Here is a 26682-nt window from a genome sequence, read left to right on the forward strand (position 1 = left end):
TTCAAACGTAACGTAACTCAAATTAAATCTTTTCCATCATCATAAATACGAAACATTTATAAAATTATCATCTTCGATTATTTACTCAACATCTAGCTAACAAAATCTTCTCCATCGCCGTACTCCTTAATCCTGACCGCGTACAATTAACGTATGAATAGTTAATTTATTGAAATTTAAACGACCATTTTACGCTACTTGTACTCGAATGATTTTAGGATCTTGCTGTATCTCTTGCACAGTGTTATACTGACAGGCGAGAAACATAGAAACGTAACTTCCGATCCACTGATTTACCCTAAACAGACGATGATAGGTTATACGGTGGACGCAATACAGAAGCGTTTCCGATGCAATTCGAAGGTGCGTTGTTACAATGGAGTTCATCGATCCATAATGACTATTTCCCCGCCAACTACAGCCTGTAATAACGGAATAGCCAATAAAGTATATCCTGTCGATTTAATTGTTACCCCCACGGTGCACCGCGCGCACGGAGATCGGATCGGTGATTTTCACGTGATGTTTCGCAAATCGTGAGGCGCTCGCGTGATTCGCGCGTTTTAAGCGTTCCCGCTCTTCCCGTCCGATAGAAAGAGAAAGGGAACAGGGGCGGAAGGAAGAGGGAAGATACGTGATGCGGGTTCAACCTGCCGCGGGAACCTTTAAAGAAGGTCGGTGCAACGGGAGAGATGTAATTTTAATAAGTTGGAGAACAAGTCATTGTAAAAGATGGATATTCAGATGTTGGAGATGCAGCAGATTTACGACTCGCTGGAATTAAGTTAGTTAAGGTGCTGAAAACCTAACGTCTTTTCAAAGGCGTTTGCCGCGTTTCTTTTCAAATCAAAATACATACATACGATACGTACAATGTATGCGCCTAAAGTTTTAAAGTTAATTTCTATTCAAGGAATGGACTGTTTTATTATAGGTTTAGGAAATTGAAAAGAAGCAATTGCTTGTTTCTAAGAAAGAATCGCGAGAAGTACAGTTAGAAACTGTATTGTGAGTCACTTTTCCTGGTTTCCGTAACGAGGAAGTGAAAAAAAAACGCAGACAAGTCAGCGTTTACCGTAGCTAAATGGAAGATACGCAGGTACGAGTCGTTACAGTTTTGTCGTTGCAACGATTCCCGCTGCGTAATTTGATAATGAGCAGTTGAAAAATAGCAGCGTTGTGTCCGTACTCTTTAATATCCCATTATATGGAAGTTAACGACCGGAAAATACACCGCTCGACTACTTGAAGGAAGTAGCTCATGAGCAAGTCTTTTGTATCCTCGCAATGGTATAATTCCTGTAACGTCTCGTTCTCGGAGGATTTATTTCGTTGATTTGTACTTGTTTATTGCTTTTGTGTTTTCATGAATGGAGCATGTCGCATGCGAATCGTAATATGGTTTTAATGGCGTTTCGACTTCAATGATATCAGCGGCTGATTGCGCTTCCCGTAAGAAGCTTCCAATCATTATGTATTTTAGGAACAACAAATAAGGATATTTAGAGAACGAATTAATTATTCAATTGTTCGCGCAAGAAATACCTGTCTCTTTTTCGAAAGTTATAAATGCTGTTTTCAAGGAGTTCCTTAGCTCACCATAAAACAGATAAGAATCTTTGGTTCCGTCTAGAAAAAGAAACCTTCAGATCAAACCGAAAGGGGTTCGGATTATATTTTCTAATCGTATTTGTATATTTCTTTTTACGGTCAGCTTGTCATCCACGTACAATCGAACAGAGAGTCCATTAATTATTTCCCTTCGACTTGTTTCAGGGGGAGCATCTCGGAAGCCATGCCGGCTGACGAGTTCGCTGGAAATCGAAACAGAAGCAAACCAAGACTGCAACCACCTTAACGAACCGCTATTATCACTGGCAAGGTCATCGGGCAGACCGGATCTAATCATGCTCACGCCGACCATGCTTCCTGTGCACTCGTTCCTCTTTCTTAACGACGTCAACCAGAAGATCGGGTGCTAAAAAATTCGAAATCGAGTTGATTGAAAATCTCAAGGAATATTAAAAAAAAATAACGAATAAACAATTTGATATAGAAATCATCCATTTTGGGCAAAGAAAAGAAACAATCAGAAAAAGGAATAACCACAGAAGCTCTGAATTTCATTGCTTCCTAATGGTACTTCCTTGGATATTTTTACATTCTGGAGGCGTGAACGAACTCTGAAAAACAGAAACGACTTCTATCGGATGATCGAAAGAACTACTTGGACACTGAGTATAATTATTCACACGTGCGGATGCCATTTCCGGCATGTTTCTCCATGAAGAAGGTCAGCTTCAGTTTTTGCCACTTGTAGATAGAAGTTGAAGTGGCGGACGTCTTAACGAGGTTGCTAGAATGTCAAAGAAATAGATGAGGGAAATATTATGAAGATATATTTATGAATATCTAATTGAGCATTTAATTAAGAACTTAATCGAAAGACCAAAATAAGTTGGTTCTCGAGACCAAGTACCTATCTAAGTATAATAGTCTTTTGTACTTACGGTTTAGTAAGAGGACTCGAGTAAAACGATTACTCGTTAAAAGAAACAATAGAATAATCATGCCTCCGCAGACGGTGGTCTCTGCTTTCATGCCTCATCGCGGAGAATCTCAGCGAAAAAAGTGTCCCGAAGCGTGAACTGAAAGGTGGCTATGTAGGCTGCCTAGTGAATGCCGTCGCCATGGTGGAGCTGGCGTGTAGCAACTCCCTAAGTCCAGGAACCTAATCCTGCGTCAGAAAGACAAAATTCGCTACGGAGAAAAGTAAACAAAAATATATATATATAGGGAAGAAGAGACAAAGATTAAAGATCGTTAAGAATTAGAGGTAATTTAATGATAAAAGAGAGAAAGAATTGTGTAAAAATTCTACTGGGAAAGAAAAGAAAGATGAAGCCTCCAACGAGAAAGACGTGCTCAGAAGCGAGTCCCGCGTAGCGCCATGTAGAGGAGCAGGAAGAAGCGCAGTCTTCCTCAGGCATTCCAGCGTCGAGTAATGCTGAAGCATATCCTGACGGGGCAACCGTCGTCAGCGGGCTCCAGGCACCAGCACAATTACTACCAGGCGAGCTCGGGCTCGTTGCACGGCGGCCACCACCACCACCATCATTCTGGTCACCAACAGGATCAACAGCAACACCATCATTACAACCAAAACAGTAACGTTCGTGGAACGACAGGGGGCAGCCAAGGACGGGGAGTCGACGTTTACGACTCGGTGGTCCATCAAAGAGCCAACGTGCATCAGGCTGCCACCACGCCATCTTTCACTCACAGACACCCTTTGAATCATTCTCAGGTGAGCGTGAACAATCTTTCGCAACGATTGAATCACTCGCACGCTCTTAATCTGTCCACGTTGTCCACGTCGAAGCATTCTGTGAACAGCGTCAGTCCTGTTGCCGGTGAGAATAACAATAACAATAATAATAATCTGTCGACTACATTGGGGGTGATATCCCCGGCGCCGCTGCACCAGGACAGCAGACCAAAAGCGAATAGAGGCTTTGATATCTCGAGACTGTCCAGATTACCCAGTCAGGCGACACCTTCGCCTGCACCTGCTCTTCAGGGTACGACTACCGGGGGACAGTTAACCGGTCCCGGTTCCACGGCGTACCCCTTGAACGCTTCCTGGTCGTCGTCCCTGTCAAGGAATCACAAGGACCACGAGGTTGGCGCGAAAGAGACGTTGACTAGTTTGGGTTTATTGTGTCTAGTGTCGTTGTTACTGGCGCTACTCTCGTTGATCTTCTTGCTGAAGATCTCACCGTTAACGGTGACGCCGAGTAGCCTGATCAGCCAGGAAGAGTATACGATTGTCTACGAGGTGACGTTAGCGCTGTGCGCACTCGCCCTCTCCCTAAACCTCTGTTGTCTCCTCATGTGCGCTATACAGTTCCTCTTCACTGTGAAACTCGTCAAGACTTCGTATCAAGGACATTGGTGAGTAGAGTTTTCGTTTTATGCCACGCTGGGTAAATCTGTGATTTATAACGCTTTAAATACCTTTGTACATAATCCGTACTTTACTCAACCCGAAGGTCGAACAAGGTGTGAAAAATATATACGTTTAAAGTTTGTATCCTTAAGATACTGTTGTCTTTGAAAATCCGGAAGTCAAACAAAATACACAAAGAGAAACTTCTAAAAGTGCAAATAAACGTTGAGATACAAATATCCTTTAATCCGAACTATACATATGATGGAAAGAGGACTCTCATAGTCATCGACATTTTCCCTCCTAAATGTCAACAGCATCCATATTTACATTGTTGCTGTTGTACATGTAACTTTTCAAACTTACTTAGGTATTGATAAAGAAAAGAAAAATAAGCATTTTCCTGGTAGCTGGGAATTCGCGGGATTCGCGGTCGAACGATGATTACCATTAATTTCTATAATCTGGCGACGCTATCCTCAGTCATTATCCTTGTGCCGGAATATAAGTTCTCATTCGTCCATGCGTGGCCTACCTGTGTGCGTCTGGAACAAACGCAGTGTCCCGTATCCCGTGCGATATATCAGAGGCCTGTCTAGTGTTTCTTCTCACGCGGCCTGGAGGACGAAACGCAAAAATTCACATCCTGTACTTGACGTGCAAGCGTTCACCGACCGCGTGTCCCGTTTTTACTGATCAAACACGTGTCTGCAATCACAATACGATACTGTGTGGTGAGATGTATCCGTAAATGCGTATGTTTCGTGACGCGAACCTTGAAAATGAAAATTACACTTTCGTTTATTCCTCGAGCGTCATGCACGCAGGAAATCGTATAATAATTTTATTAGTAAGATTTTTTTTTATATAGACTACGCTATATTAATTTGTGACCAAGCTGAAAGATCGTGACACGCCCTTTGTGTAGAAATTGCAATATTCTCCGTTTTACCTAATAATTCTCCCAGCAAATTCAGCACGCACGTTCGCGAAAAATATTATCGAATACACACAGTGCAGTGCAGATCAAGTTACAAAGGGAATATAGATGTGCTCGCCTCCCGTGACACGCAACTCGAAAGCGAAAATAAGGCTCGTTAAAGACGATACATACTCCTCGAGATGGGATCTGTGGTTTCTGCTCGGAAGTTCCCTTATCGTTGGTCAATCGGATTTCTTTTTTATCTTTTTCGTTGCCGACCGAGACAAAGTAAGCATCGCCGACTCTAATTACTAGCGAATGGAAACGCGCGTTAAGTTATGCAGATTGGCCGAAATCGTCGGCCAAATCACTGTGTGTTACGTCGCGTAACACTCTACCTAGCCGAGGCCACACACCGCGGGCAAGATGGCAACCAGATGTTTTCGGATACTCACTGCGTACCCTCAACAGTCTCAAGTACCTTCCATAAATCTCATAGATTTCCTAGTAAAGGTCCTTCAAACCAAACAAACGTCTGTTTTCGAAGAATTTCCAAAGACTATTGTCTACCACGGCGTGACAAGGGAAAGTTAGTTTTTCTCACGTACGCTGCAACTTTCCTCCCACTAACCACTTTCTCTCGAGGGCGGTTAAGACCCTTCGTGTGACCAATTAACAACGAAGCCTATTCCCTCACTCTCCTAACTAAAATCGTCACCAACAAATCCGATGGTCCCGTGCGCTAGACACACCCATCCTTAGCTTTCCTCCGAGACAGCATCGTCTCCCAAGACAGTACTGATTTTACATCCTTCGAACGGTCAACATCCTTCAACCGGGTATACACACCCATAGATCAGTCACTCACTCATCTCGTACATACGCACCAGCGTAACTGTTTTCGTTATAAGTTGTTAGAATAAACGGTGAAATATAACTTACTCTGCTGTGTCATATTCATTTAACCACCTCTGTTATCTTAACCGAAACAGGGGAACGACTACTTCGCGGCGTCGATTCACCGAATTGTAGCGAGAATTTACGCCTCTCGCTGACGCGTTTTCCTCGCGACCGCGTCTCTCCGCGAACGGTCGTAACACTGTGATTACCTTCAACGGACACGTCGTTTTGAGTTTTCTCTTCGGTTCTTTAATTCCGTCCTTTTTCTTTCGCTCAGTTTTTTGGCCAGTGGCGGGTCTTTTATCGCGTGGCGAGTTTGATTCGCGTGGGAAAATGTCGTGTGCTCTTCGGCAGATAGAAAGATCATTGTTTCTTAAAGCATCCAGACGTTGTGCGTGATTGGCATATTAAAGTTTCTTGCGAATGTTACCGTGTGACCATGTCTCCCTTGTGACCGTAATTGTGCGACGATGTTTTCCTGCAAATATTACCATCTAACAAGTTTTTCCAACGAATATTACTGTTCGATCAGGTTTTACTCGAATCTTGTTCTTCCCTTGATAGGGTCCTTTCCTTATATAGAGTGTCCCAGGATTTCGCAGTCAAATCTATGCCACTATATTCCACTGACTATTTTAATGTACCAAACTACGAAGATGCGGCTGATATTGTGCGTGTTGCGTTATTCCACAACTAGGCTTGATTGGCAGGCCATTGGAACGAGATTTGTTCAAGCTGTTCGAAATGTTGGAGAACGAGCCGTTAACATTGTAATGTATGCAACTACAGAGACGTATCGTAACTTTTGTTTCGAGAACAAATAACAGAGAAGAAGAGAATAATGAAGGTTGGACACGGACGAAATTAGCTGTCGATCTTGAAACTCGTGCACTGCGATTTCAGATAATCAAATTAGCATAGAATGAGATTTGGGAACGGGCAGAGTATATTCCGGAGTTTGGATATATATATATTTAGATTAAAGATTGGTTCTTTGCGAGAAACGTTTTTAAGCAACATATGAAATTCTTCGTCTATTTATAGTATATTTCATTTTACTATAGTGGGAGCAGTATTCTATAAATCGGTTTATAAGAGTGCGAATTTATTATCTTAACGCTAGCCTTGCTAAACCCGGTCAAATGACCGGTTTCAAAATTTAATTTGAAATTGTGCGTTCGTCGTTGTTTCTATTCTTCCTCCAACTTTATGTAAATTCTTATATTATCCGACTAATCAATTTCTCAATTTTTGTTAACGTAAGAATCTACATAAAGTTAGAAGAAGAGAAGAAACAACAATGACTGTACAATTCTAAATTAAATGTTGAAACACGGCCTTTTGACCAGGCCTGGTAGAGTTAGTGTTAAATCATGCTTTGTAATTATTTATTTTGGCTGGTGGTAAGCAACGGTAACGCAAACACTGATCGAAGTAGACAGGTGTTCGTTAGACAGGTATTCAGGCCCCAGAATTTCCAGGTCACCGATTGGGGCCCCTGTTGTAAATTTCTGGTGATTCGCCCAACTATTGGTTAACTAAGAGTAAAGAGAAGAGGACAGTTTACATCTGAGCTACTGCTTCGATTAACCACATCTGGCAGAATGGCCTTTAGGGAAGAAAGTGTACCGTTTTCTGTGGTCGACCATCCTTTGTTTTCTTTTCTGAACAATAGATCTAGCTTGGACATTGATAACTAGCGGTTTATCGATCGTTCGATGACACAGGACACAGCCATTCTTTATGCTACGTTATCACCACGACTAACTTTTACAGCTGTCTGCCAAGTTAATATTACCGGTTGTGTCACACTATCGCAGTGTGCCCAGAAGAGATAACCGGAGGACGATTAAAATTGCAACGTCACCGGACGCTTCTCGTTTCCCTTCTTTCTCTCTTTTCCTCGTCCTTTCGCTCAACGGTTGTTTCCCCTGCTTTGCTTCCGGGGCTTCCAGACAATTCAAGATTCTGCTGAATTGGAATGCTCGATTTTCTCCTAGAGAGCTGTTTAGCTAAAAGGAATAGTCCGAGTGTCGACGGGTATGCGAAGAACTGTCTTCTTGTGCTCTTAACCACTTAACTACGTTCGACGTGTTTATTCGTTATTGTTTGATTTTACCTGCTCACCCCATAGAGGCATTTTTGAAATTAAACTTTAAAAAGTTAAAAATTAATTGTTTCCAAAATGTTTTCAAATACTCCGAAGATCGTTGGATATTTTCGTGTTAAAATTATTAACAAAGTAAAATATACACAGCTGTATCCGTATTATTAATAATTAATTATCCTACGATATTCTCCGGGTTACTCGCGCTCCTGAAAAATTTCTACCATAGACCTCCCCCATATGTAAGGAAATAAACTTCGCAGTTAACAAATTAATTGTTTCCAAAATGTTTTCAAATACTCCGAAGATCACTGGATATTTTCGTGTTAAAATTACAAAGTAAAATATGCACAGCTGTATCCGTATTATTAATAATGGAGGCTGACTCCTACGATATTTTTCTACCATAAAAATTTCTACCATAGACCTCCCTCAAATGTAAGGAACTGCGGCATAAGTTCCCTAATAAACAATAGGAATTTCTGTTGTAAACTACAAATTGCAAATTACGAAACCTTCCGCTCTAAATTAACTAAAGATCACCAACAATTCTCCTTCGTTCTGAAACTAATTCTCCGACAATGGTGATCCCTATGAATGAGTCAACTGGCAACGAAAGACCAAAAGCAAGAGGGTTCTCGGTCAGTGTCTCTGGTGCACGCCAGCTAGGAAGCCTCAGCCGAAGGTCGTCCGGCTGAAGATAACTGCGAAGTCTGCAAAGTGGCATTGTTAGCGAAGGAGAAGGAGCCCTGGGGTGTGCAGACGTGCTCCGAAAGAAGCACGAACTTTAATGGTGGGTCCCAGTAGTAGACGGCCGTTCCTCTTCGCTTGCTCATTGTCACTCGAAGCTCGGTGCCCGTCCCTCCTTCCGTACCACGCTACCGAGTCTGAGACGCGAGGATGAAAGAAAAAAAGCCGAAGTATGACACAGGTCCAACGACGACACCAACGACGACACCAACGACGGCGATGACGATCACAGAGACACGAGAAGAATGAAAGACAAGCGGCGCTGCTAAGTGCCGGCTCATTACTTAAATGGTCCGTGATAAGGGATCTCTGGTGCTGCTGGCGCGAACACGCTGAACAGCAGACTTTTCGAATAAAGCCACTTTTGGACAAAGTAGTTGCTGGCTCACGAAGTTTTCTTCTTTCGTTGTTAGATGGCGCGATCCTAAAGTAGGCGCGCATTTTTCTTCGCGATCTCACGTTTCGATCGCGAATTTCGACTTATTGGGGAAACAGGTTAATTGGATTATTACTGGAGAGACGTGGATGGATGAACGTTTTCATCGTTTCGTTCAATGACGGGTGAAACGCGTGAAAAGAGTTCGTAAGGTTTAAGCTGGGTGAGACAATACAGCTTTGAATTTCCTATAAATGAGAGTTTAACAACGACGTGTCAAACACGACGCATGGAGCATTTGTACTAAATTTCTTATTAAATCTTGTTAATTCACTAGCTAAAAAACCAACTATTACATCGAACATGATACGACCAATAAAAATAAAGAAATCGATACGAAGAATACGAAACGTAGATTCTTATGAATATGTGCGTTTCTTTAGGTGTATCGCTCCTCCAAACGACAATTCGCCGAAACACACATCAACTTTAACCAATGTATGAGAAATCGTCTCTAGCGCGTTTTTATGCCAAGATGAACGCTACTGTGACCCCGAACGAACCGTGAAACTGAACGATTCGATCTGTCATTGCAAACGCCCATCGGTCGCGAAAGTCTTGTTCGTTTTTCATCGACGGCCCGGTTTAACGTTACACGCGTGTCTGGTTTCTGTTCACGGGCGGTTCTTCGTGCGTCAGAGCGTCCGAGCATACGCGTGCACCCGTTCGTCTTTCCACCAGAAAGAGAGAAGAGGGCTCTCTATCGTGGCTGTTGGCATTCCACGCCTTCGAATCCGGCATTTCAAATTTTTTCACCGACACAGGGCACTACGGAACGGGAATAAATTTGGCGGGCCGTGATTGCGCCTTAATATTCCAACAAGCAGACAGAAAAATAGAGAAAGAAACGGGCACTCGCGTGTCTCAATGCTTGTAATTTATTTTTCGATTAATTCCCAATCACCAGCCGATAATTTTGATGTTTCCAGCTGATGATAAATCGAAAAAGTGAATAGAGGACTTCCAGTAGAATTTGCGTGATTCATTCTTGGCGTTGATTGGCGTGAATTGTTCGTCAAGACGTTATTTTTCCAAGGGTATAAAAATCTGTCAGTTAGGTGGAAATTATCAATTTGTATACGAAAGATACGATCGTATTTGAAGATTGTATCGTAGTCATCTGATTTATCGTGCAAATTTTGCACGTGACACTCTATATTAAGTTTGTTGTAGCATTAATTAATCACAGAATGTTACAAGAAAACAAATTTGGTTTGGCAAATATAATGGCCGATGTTATGTAGATATGTGTGGCGGATCGGTATCAATAGGACGCCGACAGGTCGAGCCGCGGGTACCAACCGCCAACACTAGAGGGCTACGACGACAACGAGTCTGTCTGTCTAACTCGCTAGTGGTCGAATATACGAGCGATTGATATAAATACCGCACCTAGCGAGACTCACTCTACGTCTAAGGCAGGGACTACCGAGCATAGCCTTACTGACGAGTCCACCGGTAGTCCCGGGACGAAACGCTCTCTCTCTCTCTTTTCATCCGCCTCATTGGTGACCACCGACGACGAACACGCACCTCTGGAGAAGGAGTCAGAAGGAGCCAGCCGCCTCGTCCCCCCCATGACGATCAGCCTTCCATCATCGACGACGGGCCATTCCCTCTATCTTGTATCGCGCTATATGGCTTCGAGGTCACGCTATAGCGCTAGGGGGAGGCTGTGTGGCGAATCGATATCAACAGGACGCTCACTGGACGAGGCATCAACGCGGCGCAACACCTCCCGGGCGATCCGCGGGTACCAACCGCCAACACCAGAGGGCTACGACGACAACGAGTCTATCTGTCTAACTCGCTAGCGGTCGAATATACGAGCGATTGATACAAATACCGCACCTAGCGAGACTCCCTCTACGTCTAAGGCAGGGACTACCGGGCATAGCCTTACTGACGAGTCCACCGGTAGTCCCGGGACGAAACGCTCTCTCTCTCTCTTTTCTTCCGTCACATATGTAATGTTCGAATTTGTAAACTATTAACTTTTTCGACAAGGAGGTATAAGGAACAAGTTAAAGTAGACGTCATGTTATGAATCATCTGCGAGATATAAAAGACTTCTTTTATGAGGGCTCAACACCTCGTGAAGTCAGATTTTATTTATAACATACTTTACGATTTTGATTTATTTGTTTGAGGTGGTATGTCGTGATAGGGTCGGAAGGAAAACTCAGATTTCTTGAACGATAAATGTTTATTCACTCTAATGTCAATGAGTACACTTGATACAGGATTCGCGATTGTATTCGGTTCGCGAATGCGCGGTTATAAGATAGAGCTTGGAGCGTCATGGCGTATAAATACGTATGGTGATGTTTCGAGCTCGCGGAACACGAAGGTTTTCTTCTCGCCGTGTCGCGTAATCAGGTGAGGACTGATTTTCTCTATTCGCTCCTTTAAACGGTTCGCGAATTCCGAGTTGGCCTGTTGCTTCGTTGGTACGAAGAATTCTGTCGGCAATCGTATGCCAGTACCGTAAACCATTTCGACTACCGTTGCGTTCAGGTCCTCCTTGATAGCGGTTTTTATGCCTAATAAAACAATTGGTAGGACTTCTACCCAGTTGCTCGTATTGTGACATTTTATTGCTGCTTTTAATTGTCGATGTAGGCGCTCTACCATTCCGTTGGATGCGGGGTGATAGGCTGTTGTGCGTAAATGCTTAATGCCGAGCAACCGGCATAGTTCATTGAATAGGTTTGATTCGGACTGGCGTCCTTGATCAGTCGTTATTTTTGAAGGTACGCCGAAACGAGCTATCTATGTAGAGAGGAGGGCCGAGGCAACGGTTGTCGCTATATTGTGAAGTTTCTGCCTTCTAAGGCGTGTCGAAAATGTTTGACTGCGGTGTATATCGCGAGTAGTTCGCGATCGTACGCGCTATATTTTTGCTGAGCGGGGGTCAAAGATTTCGTTGCGAATCCTAGCGGTTGTAATTGGTTATTCGCGCGTTGTTGTAATACTGCCACCATTGCGTAGTCGGACGCATCTACCGTGAGGCTGATAGGCGCACCTGGTATCGGATGCGACAGCATCGTGGCGTCCACGAGTGCACGTTGCGATTCGCGAAAGCTGTTTTCCTACTGCTCCGACCACTCGAGGGCGCGTTGCCCTTTTTCGCGCCTTTTAACAGGTCGTTGAGCGGCTTAAGTGTTTTTGCGGCCCCCGGTATGAAACGTCGGTAGAAGTTTATCATACCGAGGTATCTACGTAGTTGCTTGGCGTTCGCGGGCTTCGACAATTTTACAATCGCTTCGACATTTTCGGGCGGCGGCTTAATTCCGTCGGGGTTTACCGAGTATCCGAGGAATGTGATTTCGTGCACGCCGAATTCGCATTTCGTGGGGTTTATCACAACGTCGTAATTATTGAGACGGTTGAGCAAGATTTTCAAATGTTCTCGATGTTGGTTTTCGTCGTCCGAGGCTATGAGAAAATCATCGATGTACGCGTAGACGATATCGAGCCCGCGTATGATTTCGTCGACGAACCGCTGACATGTTTGCGTGGCGTTCCGAAGTCCAAACATCATATTTGTTGTTTCGAGAAGTCCGGTAGGCGTTGTTATCGCGGTTTTTCAATGTCCTCGGACGCAATCGGAATTTGGTGGTAAGCGCGGACTAGATCGATTTTTGAAAAGATTCGCTTACTATGCAGATGTTGCGCGAAGTCTTCGATATGTGGCGGTGAGTATCTGTCGGGTACGGTGCGGGCGTTCAACGCACGGTAGTCGCCACATGGTCGCAGGTTTCCGTCCTTTTTCGGCACTACGTGCAGGGGTGATGCCCACGGGCTTTTCGATGGTCGCATCACGCCTTGCTCGATCATGTGTTCGAATTCCGCTTTTACCTCTTTAAGTCGATCAGGTGCAAGCCGACGCGGTTTGCTGTAGACTGGTGGACCAGGTGTAGTTTCGATGTGGTGTAGCATACCGTGTCGAATTCTCTCTTTTCCGAAGATCGGTGGGCGGGTGAGGTCCGGGAATTCTGCCAGGAGTTGGTGGTATGGTGATTCGCCGATGACGGTCTTGTCGGACGCTTCGTCTGTTGTGGCGGTGTATCCCCTTGATGACGTCTGTGTTATCGTATCGATAAGCCTTTTGTTTCGCGGGTCCACGAGCAACCCGTAGTGGCTTAGAAAATCCATGCCGATGATGGGTGTTTTGACGTCGGCTACGGTAAAATCCCACTTAAATGCTCTGCGTAGGGACAGGTTTAGGTAGGGACAGGTTGGCCGCGAACAGCTCGTACTCGCTTCTGTTCACGTGTCCGTGTAGCTTGTTGCGCGGGTATACGCAAACATCTGCGCCGGTGTCGATGAGGTAGGAGATCCGCGAGTTCTTGTCCGTTACGAATATGCGGCGAGATGCCAAACCGTCGTCGTTTGCCGCTTTTACGGACGGCTAGTCCGGTTTCCCGAGTTCCAGGAGCAAGGGGGTGTGCACTTTCTCGCGCTTTCTCGGAACTGTGTGTGATAGTAACACAGCCCGTCTTGCCGCAGCGTATCGCGAGGGCGCGAACGGCGGCGGGATCGTGTACGCGAGCGTGATTGTACTCGTGCCCTACGGTGTTCATTGCTTCTTTGCTCGGCTACTAGCGCTCGCATCTCGCTCATATGGGCGTCCATTCGCGCTACCCGCTCGGTGACCAAGTTGGCGAAGGCTGCCATGGCGTCGCCTATTCCGCTATTCTGGCCAGGTGGGAGGGTTATCGCAGGTAGTCGGCCTGCGCTGGCCGCGGCGATCTGCCCTGATTCCAGGGTGGCTTCGTAAATGTTATCGGCAATTTGTATGCGGGAGTCCGGATCGTTGTTCTGTACAGAGGCTAGGATGCTCCGTATGCGCTATGGAAGTCGACCTTCCCAGACGGTGAAAATGACATCGTCTGCTAACGAATTGGTGGCTAGGCTTTTGAGATCACGGTAAAACTGAGAGGGCTTCCTGTCTCCCATTTGCTCGTTCTCGATTACCTGTCGGAGTCTCTTGGCGTACGACTCTCCCAATCGCTTGATGAGCTCCTTTTTGACGTACTCGTAACGCTCTGTCGCCGGTGCGGCGTCGAATACGTCTCGAATTAATCTCGCGTGCGACTTGTCGAGATTCGCGATGACGACCTGGTATTTTTCTTGGTCACTAGTGATCCGGGCAGTTTCGAACTGCACTTCCAGCATCTTGAACCACAAGTCGACGTTGTCAGACCAGAACGGTGGCACGCGGAGAAGGGCGCTAATCGAGTCTGCGTTGTCCCCGCCAGCCTTCGTACGTGCGGAGTGGGCGTTATTGGTCATTTCGAACTGATTTAGATTCATTGTGTTACGTTTCACGAGCACTCGGGGATAATCACGTCGGGGTCACCAATTTGAGGTGGTATGTCGTGATAGGGTCGGGAGGAAAACTCAGATTTCTTGAACGATAAATGTTTATTCACTCTAATGTCAATGAGTACACTTGATGCAGGATTCGCGATTGTATTCGGTTCGCGAATGCGCGGTTATAAGATAGAGCTTGGATAGCTACGATTCGAGATACGCTGCGAGTGCGGACAATGATTGCACGAGATGTCGAGAACTTAGATAATTATTCGGCTCGAACCGTGTAAGTATAACGATCGTGATATACTGCGGTAACTCGCGGTAATAGACTGACATTTTTGTCGCGATGCTGCTGCGGAGGAAGACTCGTTGGGATGTGTCTAAGGATGCGAAGGCATCGGATTCGTTGAGAAAAGCTTTGGTTCGGAAAGTGAGGGAAATGTACGTTAATGTTTATTGGCTAATTCGTGTTGGTCGTTGGAAAAGGATGCTAGCTGCCCTTGAGAGGGTGTTGCTAGCGGGCAGCGTCGTACGTGAGAGATAGCAGATTTCTCGTGTGTCCCCGTGGTAGGTGGTCGACTTCGAGACTGATAAACAAAGACTGTTTGTCTCTTTGGAGGACCTTAGCTAAAATAAATCCTAAGATTTATAGCGGTCCTTAGGCTAGCTGGAAATATTCGGTACGAATGTATCGACATCTGGCAATCATCTTGTCCGCAGGTATAGGGTCTTTGTGTCGTGCGTCACGCGACGTAAACTGTTGGGAAGTTTACTGTCAAGTGTCGCCACATGTTCAAGGAAAATGTATCTGCAGCCGGTTATAGCGGTAGTTACGTTACGGATGATCTATGGGAAGATTCACACGAACAAACCTTTATGGACTAACCAAATTTATTTTGTTATTAAAAACGATCTACAGAACCGATCGACGACTGGTGTTCAATTTAAAAATTGCTTCTCTATAAAAGCAAGAAATCTAATTTACATCGTGTTCTTCATCTGTCGCCTCCATATACATCCTGGTGGCAATAAAATTCTGAATTTACGAGAAATCCGTATTTCGACTTAAGCTTATCGATGTTACCGACTGGACAAAGCCTTCGAGAGTTTAAATTAACCGATCGACCCTTCGTTGAAAGGACGAGCAAGTGCCAGGAAACTATCGCGGGAACGCTCGTAAAAGCGCGCAATGGTTCGGCGTGGTAACTAGGAAGAGGAACAGGTGCGACTAAATTGTAACGGTTGTCGTGACCCCTTTCAAACGATCCGTGGCCACCCTTCAGTTTCGGCGTCATTAACCCTTCCCTTCTTTCTTCCTGGTTCACTTAGAAACGAAGAAAATTCCGGAGGTAGTTTGCTCTTAGCAGCTGTCATTTTTTTTCTTTGTTTAGTCGACACGAAGCATTTTGGAGAATTTCTGTGATTGCTTCGCGAAGGTACAGAGAATAAGAAAAAGCGCTCTTTGTTCGTTGACGACTTTCTGTCGATTAGAAATAAGAGTAAACGGCATAACAGTTTTCTTCTTTGCCACTGTATACGTAATTTTTGTTAGACTTTAACAACTCGTATTTTTCGTGAGCAAATACTGTCGAGTGGTTATACACTATATATGTGAAGCTTCGTTTCCTTCGCGCGAAATATCCATGTTGTTCTTTCTATACTTGTGTTCATATATCATGACGTTCAGCCTACACGTGCCCGAGAATGTAATGTAGCAGATAATTGGGTTCGAGCTGTAAATCTTTCATTTGCAGCATGACGCGAATCTAACAATACTTCTTTCCTTGTTCAGATCATGAATATTTTTGTCGCGTGCAGGTAGAATCATATGTCTAGAGTATCCACGGGTTTCGTGTTTACTTATTTCTTTAACTAACTTCGGTTTTAACCAACTTCCTATTAACCAGCAAATTAATCAAATACTTTCAGAATCAATGACAAGAATATACCGAAAAGTGTCGAAAGAATTTTAAAGGTACAATCATTTTCCTAAAAGTTATCTTGAGACGTATTGTATCGTTAGTCTCATAGAGTTAACCACTTTTCTCTAGAATAATACTCGAACACAGCTGTAGCTTTCTATAAATTTCCTCGATATTCGATTGAATTTCCCGAGATCGTTTCCAATGACGAGATCGCAGCAGTTGTTACGAAGAATATCGGAAGAGCGAAGAACGCGTATGTGTGTCTGATCCATCATTCACGATAGTCTCTACGGTCCATGCGTATGATCCATCATCTGCGTAACCGTTTTACATTCCTCACCGTGGAAATGCCGATCCGCGATGCTATTCTCGCGCGCACTCGACCGCTTAAGAGTGTCGTGTAAAATTAAGGTAAAAAGTAAGGAACTTGTTAATTTCCGACAAGGAGATAAAGTTCTTTTTATTTTTTACTCAATTTATACAATTTTTTCGGTTCGCGATGATACACTTTCGATACTTGGATTAGTTAAGAATTTTTTTATTAGACTGACTGGATGATTTTGAAGGGAGCATTTATATTCTTCCATTCGTTGGAGTGGGAGAAGGTTTTGTTTATACTTAGTGTAAAATTCGGAGAACGGCTGGAGTGATCGAATGCCACTCAGACGGCTGAGAACGGATGCTGACCGGACGGTCACACGCGATAAGGCGTTCGGAATTTCGATTTGTTATATACAGCTGCTCGAATTTCGTCTGTGACAAGAGCATCGTCCAGAGACGTTTCCATCATACACAAATAACTTTGTTTTTCTTCTTGCAGTCGGAAGCGTGGAGAATTCGATGTTTCTGGCTGATCTGTTGTTTTATCATTTGCGCGGCATTTTTTCGCGGTTAGAAGAAAGATGAGATTAATATCTTTGTGGTATTTTGATACTTATCGATCTGCCGATAATGTCGGTGCTGGTAGGGGAAAGCGTGGTTGAGAAGAAGCGCGCTTTTTCGATAAATTATGAATTATGGCTAACGGTAATTCACGCAATTTACATAATCTAGATGGAACAGACGCTTTTCAAGATCGCTTGTCGACTCATTTATGTTTATAATTTTCAGGAGAAGAAAATCTAAACCTTGAATATATTCAATTCGAATATGTACTGTAGCCTAAATTCGGGTCTTTTTTCGGCTTTCAACGATATCGATTTTGTCTCGATTGACTTCCTGCCGGTTTACGTGCTTTTATTCTTCCTCCTCCTTCTTCTTCCGGTGTCCAATGATTCCTTTGAAAATCGACGCGGTTCGTACCGAAGCGTACGCTTCCGATGCGGAAAGTACGCGATCGAAGCGCGTGGCTTCTGACCGGAAGCGTAGCCTTGCAAACGCGATTAGATTGCATTAGCTACGAGACTGAAATTAAATCTCGAGTCGGAATTGTATTTAATTTTCTTCGGGAAGTTCAATGCCGGAATCGAAAATTAGACGATTGAATAGGGATTCCTAGTTGATTTTAGACGTCCCTCTTCCTGTAACTCCCACCGAACTTGCATTGGGCGTTGTTCGTAGGCTTGTCGTGCGGCAAACCGTTTCGCAAGAGCTTATTTGCATTTCCTCTAACTGCGGTTCGCATAAGACGCGTCAAAGGAATATTGACTACTATCTATTAGGTCAGATTTTTTCACTATTTTCTGCTTCTCGTAGGATTGTAATGTTACAGTACCGGTAACACGAAGCTTGATCTACGGCAAATAATAAAATATCTTTGAGATTAAAAAATATAAAGATTTGAAAATTAGGACATTTGAAAGTTTGTACTTACTCGACTGAATTGCTATTAAGTGACGTTTAAAAATTTTAATCACAAGGTTGAAAGTAATATAGTTAGTAATTCTAACGAACACCTATCCTCAGATAGATTGGTATACACACGCGAGTCGACCGTATTCTCCGGAAATGAAAACAACTACATCCCTGGAACCTGGAACACGTGATTTTCCGCATATCCATTAAAGCAACATCGGTCAGTGACTCGTCTACGGTGCAGTCGCTAGACTCAATTAATGACCACGTTCTGGTCGTAAATATAGAAAAGGCAGCGAGATATTTTAGTTTGTTGGCTAACTGGGCTGAGGTTGGGTCAATGTTTCTGTGGATTTCATTTACCTCTTCCGGCCTCCTTATATTTTCTGAATTCTTACAATTTCCGAGATACCAGTTCATAGCAAATTGATTCTTATTATGGCGTAGGATATAGTAAATCTTATTGTCTAAAAATACAGGAAAAGATTTCATTTTAGATGATTATTTCATTAAAAGATTATTATTTTTTTAACATTTTATTCAAGCGTTTCTTAAGATATTTGTTCAAAGAGATGTCAGGTTATAAAAAATTGAATCAACCTTCCCAAAGCTCCTTAACCTCTTGTTATTTTTGATAAATCAATAGCATTACGCAATATATACCGTGTGATTTCCCTAGACGATCTAGTAGCACTCTTCTTTACAACCTTCTTTCAAAACGAGAAACAAGAAAAGGATTTACCAAATATCATTGTCATCGAAGCGCAGAGGCGCTCCGGTGATTCTTATCTCCATTCATCTCTCCGAGTGAAACTATTTGACGTCGCCTTGAATAGGCTCAGACAGTTTTGTCGGGGGTCCGTGTCGTCGCCTGTAGCCAGCTCGCACGATCGTGAATGGAAAGACTCGTATAAAATCAAAGGGCCGACAGACTCTTCCTGCTTAGACGAGATCAATGAGATCTCGTTCAATAGAGAAGTTACCTTCTCGACCGCCGGCGCCGTATTACCCTTCAAAGTCACCGGAAAGTCATATAAGCCAACCGATGCAGCCTAACCTTTATCCACAGATAAAATAGGTTTCTCTTATTCCATCTGAATTTCTAAAGAAACCAAGACTTGATTTCAGTCTGGTTAAAAGCTTCGCTCGATTAAAGCTGTTTTTCAAGCAATAACCTACTTTGTGAATTTCATGCACGCGAATCCAAGTATGTATGCGGCAGAAATGAAGCTTTCGTGCATGTCTAATTGTAAGTTGATGCGAAACAATGCGCATGCGCCGAAATCCCACCACTTTGCGGACCCACATTGTGCCTTTTATTAAGGCGCCTTGTTTGTTTACTCTTCTCGAGCTAATTCTTCACTATTATTATCTACATTATTTTCACTGGCTAACAACTGGTTGGTCTGCAATTGACTAACCAATACAAATTTTTCGTTACGTGCATATATTCGAAAGAATTCGAAATTAAATTATCATGTATTACGGGCAGTTACGATAGAGTGACACAAAGCAATCTGTGTTTGAATGCCTCCACTCGTGGACAATATCGATATAACCTAAATGCGATAAATCGCGAACGTTTGATTCGACTCATGGGAAATTTACGCGTTTTTGAATCGTTCCGAGTCGCACGCGAAATGCAGGTCAGAGAACCGCCTAATATTTATTGTTGAGATCGTGGGCTTGATCTTAATGGCGCGGCGGCACGCGATTCTTTACCAACTATGCTCCTTCACTCCAGCTCTCGACCTTCTTCCCTATTCAACTAGCTCGAGCAGTGAAATTGACTCTGCATGCCTGTGATTTTGACAGGGAATGGGAGTCGAGTTCGTAGTGAATGCACATTGTGTATACGTGTTTTAGGTGGTTTGTGTGAGTTTGTTGCGGAGATTCGAGACATTTATTTAACCTCTTTATCATATTCGAGCCTGTGCGATATAACCATATCTTAAATGTAATAAGTTTTATTTTTTATTGCAAAGTTCTTGAAATATATAATGCACACAATAAGTGTATAATATTTTATATATATAAATTATATTTAAGAAGTTTGGGATAGTTTAAAGATGAAATAAATTGCTTTTTAAGTTTAATCTCTTACTTTCGACGAAATCAAGTTTCTCTGGAATTTGGTGGAGTTTAAGATTTGATATCGGTGTCGTAGGAGTTATGTGACACTTTAAGGTGGAATAAATCTAGCGAGGAGTTTAAGGTGCGGCAAAGGAGCGTGGAATGTTGCAATAGAAATTTATTGCAGTGTTAGTGCATTGGTAGATTGATCAAATTTACGTGTAGCGTGGGTAACCAATGGTAAATATTTTGCAATGTGTATAATTTCTCAGTAATCTGAGGCTTATAAAATCTATTGACAACTAATGGAAATTGTTGATTTAACAGATCAATTTTAAATTCCTCGTTAATCTAAATTTTTTTAATCCTATTTACAGCTAAACCTTACGACGAAAAATTAACGAAGTGGAATAAAAATGGCATTGTAATTCTTCTCGTCGTGTATCGGTGTCACATCAAATTTAAGAGACAGTTTTACTTGCGGATGCTGCGTGTTACGTTGGTGAAGTCGACGAAAGCGTAAAATAGGAGCTCGTCCGAAATACACTAACGCGGAAGGTTAAATTTAACGCAAACGGCTGAGAAATTAGTTTAGAACTCGAAGTTTCATTGGTACGACGCTCTTGAAACGCATTCAAAGAGGTCGGCGACCTCGAAAGGGGATGAACGCAACTGTTTCGTGGGAATTTCTTATTGTGGCTTATTTGGATGAAGCTGCTTTAAAATCAGCGCTGGATTCGTCTGTATTTTGCCCGGAAATCATAAAATGTTTAGGCCAGGCGACTCCATGTACAGAAAATGTTATGTCCACTTTTTACGTCCGTAAAATTCAACTCTTTACTACTATGCACTTCTTCTCCAAAAAAATATCGCGTTTCAATATTAAAAAAGTTTCAATAATATACTATCCATTAGAAGAATGATAACATGATAACCTTACAAATTATTAGTATTAACAAATTCTTATTGTCGTATAGAAATGCCAACTATTGCTTCGGTAAAACAAACAAAGGAATTTTACAGGTAAATTTTACAAATTACAAGTCATCTTATAACGCAAAATACGACGTGTAAAATTGTCTCAATTTATTAATAGTGTTAATAAATTATTATGATAAAAGATGCAGGAATCTTAGCCTCATGAGAAATTAGAGATGAAAATGAGTGGGAAAAGATTAATCACTGGTCCTCCTAAAAAGATGCAGTCCCATGGATGGATGATTGTGCGAGTATTAAAGCAGCGCAAAACCGTTCCCCGAATTCTCATCCCGGACGTCGTACGACCAAAGACAAAAACAACTCACTCGAGGGCATTGCGGAGAGACATTCATCGAGGACACAATAGTATTATTCCAGGAAGTGCTAGTTCTTCCTAGATTCCGGTTACAATGTTCTTAACGCATGGAAATTAATCTTGACCAGGAAACATCTATAGCGGCATGTATTTTCTGCCGTGATTGTAAATCTGTTTGGAACATGCGGTTTGTCCGTTAATCTATGCGCTGTTGTTCAATTGAGTCAATATTATTTGTTGGTAGATTAGTGTGTGCAAGAGCGCTCTATCCATTATTGTCCAATTCGAGCACGTATTGGTAAATTTCACACCGGCAATTACGGTGAAATCGTTCGTGGTCGCTGGAAATTAGCAGTATCGTTTGCGGTCGTGAGCTGATCGACACTGCGTGAGCGGGGAATTATGTGAAGCAGCTTTGCTTTGTCGTTTCATGCATTTAATAGGTTTACGGCGGTGGACAGAGTTTGTAAAAAATGAAGACAAGGTAGAAAAAGATTATTTTTCATTTTTTACTATTAGATTATTTTCAAAGTGATCTTTTCAGTGAAATATGATTGACAAAAAATAAGATCTATAATTGAATCATTATAGAAAATAGAATAATATTGATAATAAAGAAATAAAAATCAATTATAGAATAACATATAATAATAATAATAATAATAATAACAATAATGTGGATAGACTTTATGTTTACTTTTATATGTATAATGATACTGTTTGATCCTTGAATTAAAGTTAAGATTAACGTTGCGATTATGATTATCCTTTGTCTGACTAAATATATTTGAAGTATCAATTACAGTAGAATTTTTGAAAGATTCTTGGCTGTTAAACAAAAAACTGGTTCCTTTATATTTCGCTCAATTATCATAGAATCGTGAAACTGACATTCACTTCAAATTTTGTCTGTTTCAGGAGTAACAAGTACCTGCAAAAATCATCCATCAGCCGGATATGTGCTGTCGGAGGGTTTTTCATTAACATTCCCGTCTTTCTAACTGGTAAGAACCAATTCCTTCAATTCTGTCAACTTTAACCTTTTGAAAGATACTAGTACATAAGTTATACGTTTAATTTTTCTTGAATTCAGGCATGAATCTAAAAGATACTGTGAACTATCTCTGAGTGTATGAAATCAGTTTAGAAATCCAATGGAAATAAAGTTAATTTTAACGCCGAATAGTCATTATTTTTCTTAGAAAAATAAAAAATGATCGTCTTTTAGGGAAGTTTTAACAGATTAATTTATAAAGAGCGGAAACAGAATATTCATGTCATGCATGAATACGGCTGGTGGATGGATCGAGATCTAATCTAAAGTTTACGTTGTGTCATGCTAGTTTACACAGCTATCATTCGCTCGATCGATCGTTAAGCTGTTGAACTCGATTCAAGACGGACATTTTGACTCTGTTCAGAAGAAAACTGCGTTTTAATAAATTTGACGGAATAGAAATTATGATAGACTACAATGTTTTTTTAATTATATCATAAAATTTATTTATTTTTTTTAATGTCATGTTAGAAACTTCAAATACTGTCCAAAACTTCGAACGTAATCGTTTTAGAAATTTGTAAATTACTTAACGACCAAAAATATTGAATTCTCTATTGTCTGAAGATAGATTCTCTATAATTTAAGTAATTTATTCGTCGAGAATTGATATATAAAGACTTAAATAATAAATTAATTGAAAAATAATTTGCGACTAGTATTGAAAATTTCAATGAAAAGCATATGTATATAGTTTACGCTTCGAGAATTATATGTATTGAGAATATGTATTTGCGCTGATTCTTTGTCCCGCTTGTTATGGCATACGTGTTATAATGATCCTCTAACAATGCTTTCAGGTATGATATTGTATACATTCATCCAGTTTCATTCGACGCCGGTGTCACGTAAAATGGATACTTGGGTTGCGAGAGAAAAGAAAGCTGAGTCGTAGTCCAACTATTAATTCTCTTTTATCGAACTTTATTATGACTTTGGCACTTACAGTAGAATAACGTTGAACAGAGAAAGGAGTGTTGTACAAGAACAGCAACTAGAACGAGAACTCCCCGGGCTGGGTGAAGTCTCGGCTTATATACACCCTGGCTTGGGGATGTTGGGGAGTTTGGTGTGGATTCCAAGGAGTCCGAAAGTCGGGGTTGGGGCCTTATCTCTGATGGGGACTAAGATGCGTCGCGGCGTTGGCGTCCGACAGTCGGGAGTCGATGTCTTTTCTCTGAGAGGTAATTGGTGTCACACCGGCAATCGTTACGTCGGTTTTCATAGGCCTTGGCATCGTGTTTTGTGGATGCGCAATGGTCCATAACGTCTTCGTGTGGCAGAGGGTAAGAACATATCGCTATTAAAAAAGAAAACGAACACGTTCAAACACGTCTAAATCATCTTTTATGTGTATTTTACCCGGAAATCATTTTATCGTGAAATTTTGTTTTTCAGAGTTACCATAATTTATCTGGTAGAGTTCATAAAAATTTTTCTGAAATCAATTGCAAGCTTTTAGGAAACCAGGATTTTTCACATTTTTAAGGAGCGTTATAATTATATTGCTGATCTTTATACGTTCGTGCGAAATTGAAAAGTACGCAAATGGTGCAAAATGCATAAAATGCGCTAAAATATACGTATATAAGAAAACAAATCTCGATTAAAATTTTATTTCTTTGATTATGTTTGTAAAACTACAAACTTGTATAAAAATACGCATTCTAGTTATAAGTGTTAAAACATTCGATCTAGTCCTTATCACATTCATGAAAACCTCCATTTAACCATTCGTTGTATCAACAAACATTCATATGCAAAACTTACCACCTACCACATCCTCCGCGTATTAATATAATCCCCTTTTATAAATTATACACTTTAGAGTGGACTGGTTGGGTCAGAGTGATATAAGCTTACAAGTTCTCGAGCAGTTCTACCGAAGTTACATTTACGTTTGCATAATTTCACCGAAAAAGATACTCTGTAGAATGACAAGTTCGTTTGTTTATGTGATCCGCGATCGCAACTATTTCAAGGGGATTTTATAAATAACCATACATACGATATTCAGTGTATTTTCGTATTCTCGTTTATTTTTGGGAGATTTGTAAAACTGTTGAACAAAATAATTGAGTAACGATTATATTTGCTGAGAAAAAGTCTTTTTCTCTGTACCCCTCCTTCTACTTCAAGCATGTAGTATTGACAATAAGATTGACAATGGCTGAAAGTAATCCAAAAGAGTTTTCACCATGTTTATCGGTAACGAAAAAGATTTGAATCATCTTTAATACTTATTCGTAACTAGAATCATTTCAACTAAAATGTAAATTCTTATATTATAACTTTTTTAATTTGTTATGGCCCCTGACTACAACCTAACCTATCATTCTTATTTCGTAGGAGAAGACGAATGCCGTGAAGGCGTTAGCGCGCGAACAGTGCGAAGCGGCGGTACAGCTGCAGCGTCAGCAGCAGCTGCAACAGCACCAGAACCAGCCCCAGCTACAACAGCAACAACAACTAGTCCTGGAAATAAGCTAAATAGATCGCAGCATTTGCCACGGGAAGCAACTGGCAGCGTCAGTCCTGGTCTTCCGGCTGCCACATTGGATCTAAGTAGCGCAGCAACCACCAATAGTCCGCATGAATTGTCCACGTTAGTTTAGAAATTTGGTCCGAACATTATATCTTCACATAGGATTGGAGATTAATAGTTGATAGTTAATTTACACATCGATCTTTTTATTTGTAAATTGGGTCGTGGTTTAGAGTTGGTTTGTAAAAATTCGGCCCTAATTGTTAAATGATAAATATTGATTAAGAATAATAGGCATTGATGTACCAATCTTTTTTTAACTTATATACTTGAGCACACGCATTGGAGATTTCACTTTTATTCAGTGAAACAGCAACTTCATTACTCGCTTATTCAATACGGCAATTGCATATATTTCATGGACATTTTAACAATGTTTTGAATAATTTCTAACTGTACAATTGTGATGAAGTGAAAAAAATCGTGATAAGAAACAGAGAGAAAAGTTGCTCGTTAATGAATATTGACCAGAAATAAAGTAATTTCTAAAGAATATCCCGAAGACGTCGTAGATATTACGAAAGGAATGATTAATTTATACCCGCGTGTATCTTGCCATTACCATACTATTATTATTATTATTAATATTGTTAGTAGTACTCGATTACATTATTATTAATATTAATATTATTGCCTTATTATTATTAATGTTATGGAACCTCTAGTCCTAGGTTACTTTCGCTGCCACGAAAGAATAAGATTTTCGAATTTTTGACTATTACGTGTAATTCAAGTTTTCCTGTTGCGCATGCGCAGTAGAAAGAAAGTTAGCGGAACTCAAATCTCGAACTATAGAGAGTTGAAAAGTAGTAAAAGTAAAAAAGCACGAATAACATTTGTATTTGTGCTGGATTAAGTTTGATAATTGAAAATTGAGTTTGATGATAACATTTTTTTCGTATTCGCTTTGGTAAATATTAGTTTTATTTAAAATTGAACAAAGCATTTTATGTTTTTCAAATACGGTACATAATCGTAATATCGAATTTTGTAAACTGATAGTAAGAAACTCTATAATTCGAGACTGGAACTTTGATCAAGTTCACATTGAACGTAAACTGACTTAATTTTGTTATTTAAGCGTGTATACTGTACGTGTTTGTTCCTTCTTCTCTTGTGCGCAGACTATAGCTTAATTACTTCCAATAAACGCAGTTATATCGAATCAATGACCGATACAAATTTAGATATTAGGATTATTTAAACAAGAGATTAAAAACTAAAAAGTATTGTTTTTATACTGCATATGTACATATGCAATATGAACGACAGTTTGTGTAATAATATGTACCCCTCTTCTTAGTTTACTTTTGTATATTTTGCGACATTTGATATTAATTTTATGAGGAACGTACTTACACTTTATCTTTGTAATTAAATGTGAAATGAAAGAAAAGAAATGACATGAGAAAAGGAAATTCGATGTATGAGTATATACGAATTGACGGAATTAAAATTTAACGCTATATTTAAATAGAAGACGTGAAATATCTTGTCATCTTAAAATAACTTGATCATTCCTATTCTTTTACATAAAAACACTTTTCGACTGTAACTTAAGAAACATGTCTGCTAACGTGAAACGTGCCAGAAAAAATTAACAACTTC

At 41.2% G+C, this 26682-nt stretch overlaps 1 protein-coding gene and 1 pseudogene across 2 annotated transcripts in view; one reads left to right on the forward strand and one right to left on the reverse strand.

The window, feature by feature from the left end:
• Positions 1-2660: 2660 nt before the first annotated feature.
• LOC143304265 (omega-amidase NIT2-A-like) overlaps positions 2661-26682 on the reverse strand; it is a 45289-nt gene continuing 21267 nt past the window's right edge. The window contains exon 5 of the mRNA XM_076626671.1: positions 2661-2737. The gene's annotated coding sequence lies outside the window, so the exon portion shown is untranslated. The remainder of the gene's footprint in view (positions 2738-26682) is intronic.
• Positions 2732-26154, forward strand: LOC117163147 (uncharacterized; annotated as a pseudogene). The gene is made up of 5 exons (XR_013060948.1): positions 2732-3954; positions 22391-22476; positions 23330-23370; positions 23714-23815; positions 24879-26154. The product of XR_013060948.1 is annotated as an uncharacterized LOC117163147 (transcript).

Source organism: Bombus vancouverensis, unplaced genomic scaffold (assembly GCF_051014615.1).
Source record: "Bombus vancouverensis nearcticus unplaced genomic scaffold, iyBomVanc1_principal scaffold0028, whole genome shotgun sequence".
Lineage (NCBI taxonomy): Eukaryota > Metazoa > Arthropoda > Insecta > Hymenoptera > Apidae > Bombus > Bombus vancouverensis.